Source organism: Salvelinus namaycush, chromosome 25 (assembly GCF_016432855.1).
Source record: "Salvelinus namaycush isolate Seneca chromosome 25, SaNama_1.0, whole genome shotgun sequence".
NCBI lineage: Eukaryota > Metazoa > Chordata > Actinopteri > Salmoniformes > Salmonidae > Salvelinus > Salvelinus namaycush.
Window position 1 is genome coordinate 7,889,720 of NC_052331.1, and position 2,208 is coordinate 7,891,927.

Here is a 2,208-nt window from a genome sequence, read left to right on the forward strand (position 1 = left end):
GTAATTTTGGTCTTATGAGTGTCTTTCTCCGCTCATACATTTACATTTACATTTACATTTAAGTCATTTAGCAGACGCTCTTATCCAGAGCGACTTACAAATTGGTGCATTCACCTTATGATATCCAGTGGAACAACCACTTTACAATAGTGCATCTAAATCTTTTAAGGGGGGGGGGGGGGGGTTAGAAGGATTACTTTATCCTATCCTAGGTATTCCTTAAAGAGGTGGGGTTTCAGGTGTCTCCGGAAGGTGGTGATTGACTCCGCTGACCTGGCGTCGTGAGGGAGTTTGTTCCACCATTGGGGTGCCAGAGCAGCGAACAGTTTTGACTGGGCTGAGCGGGAACTGTACTTCCTCAGAGGTAGGGAGGCGAGCAGGCCAGAGGTGGATGAACGCAGTGCCCTTGTTTGGGTGTAGGGCCTGATCAGAGCCTGAAGGTACGGAGGTGCCGTTCCCCTCACAGCTCCGTAGGCAAGCACCATGGTCTTGTAGCGGATGCGAGCTTCAACTGGAAGCCCGTGGAGAGAGCGGAGGAGCGGGGTGACGTGAGAGAACTTGGGAAGGTTGAACACCAGACGGGCTGCGGCGTTCTGGATGAGTTGTAGGGGTTTAATGGCACAGGCAGGGAGCCCAGCCAACAGCGAGTTGCAGTAATCCAGACGGGAGATGACAAGTGCCTGGATTAGGACCTGCGCCGCTTCCTGTGTGAGGCAGGGTCGTACTCTGCGAATGTTGTAGAGCATGAACCTACAGGAACGGGCATACAGGAGTATTAAAGATCTACTCTACAAATTTGGTGGTCTTTTTTTACAAAATAATAGTTTTAGTATGAATATATTTGGGATTTATCCAACGGCTATGCTGAGAGGGGTCAAGGATGTGTTGTTGCCTACCCTCACCACCAGAGGTGGACCGTCAGGAAGTCCAGGATCCAATTGCAGAGAGAGGTGTTCAATCCCAGGGTCCTGAGCCTAGTGATGAGCTTGGGTGGTCCATCTCAATTGTTGTCTAGCAAGTCCTAAACAAACATTACCTGCTTAGTGTATACTACAGTCATGATGGCACAGGTAAAACACAAGGAGTTAAACGCACAATCCCGATAATGCTAAATGCCGCCTAGTCCTTGATCCAATCAGAACTCCAGTACACCACATCATGGAAAAGGAAACCAATAGGGCCTCCCGGGTGGCGCAGTGGCCCAGAGACTCTGGGTTCGCGGACCGGGAGGTCCGTGGGGCGACGCACAATTGGCCTAGCGTCATCCGGGTTAGGGAGGGTTTGGCCGGTAGGGATATCCTTGTCTCATCGCACACCAGCGACTCCTGTGGCGGGCCGGGCGCAGTGCGTGCTAACCAAGGTAGCCAGGTGCACAGTGTTTCCTCCGACACATTGGTGCGGCTGGCTTCCGGGTTGGAGGCGCGCTGTGTTAAGAAGCAGTGCGGCTTGGTTGGGTTGTGTTTCGGAGGACGCATGGCTTTCGACCTTCGTCTCTCCCGAGCCCGTACGGGAGTTGTAGCAATGAGACAAGATAGTAATTACTAAACAATTGGATACCACGAAATTGGGGAGAAAAGGGGGAGGGGAGAAAAATAAGAAAGAAATTTAAAAAAAGAAAAGGAAACCAATAGCATATCTCCTAACCAGGAAGGTAAAAAATTTAAACATTCACGTTACTGTTGTATTTTACCGGAGCCATCGGTAGCCCTGTACAGGGAGTCCCATTGAGACCAAGGTCGCTTTTACAAGGGAGCACTGCATTTTACAATTTACACATTTTACATAATTTGAGCAACAGTTAAAATACAAAAAAAAAATCTGTTAGCTACCAGGTGTTCAATTAATACCAGAACATCCAATTTCAACAAGATCTGCAGATTCTACCAGCAGAGAAGTGCATCAAAACTAAAAGCAGATCTACCCAATTCGATGGAGACCCGAGGAACCTGAAGCGTTAATTTTCTCAATAGGGGGGTGCCATTTTCACTTTGTAAAAAATCGTTCCCAAATTAAACTGCCTCGTACTCAATTCTTGCTCGTACAATATGCATATTATTATTACTATTGGATAGAAAACACTCTCTAGTTTCTAAAACCGTTTGAATTATATCTGTGAGTAAAACAGAACTCATTTTGCAGCAAACTTCCTGTCAGGAAGTGAGAAATCTGAAATCGGGGGCTCTGTTCCAGGGTCAGCCTATTAATTTG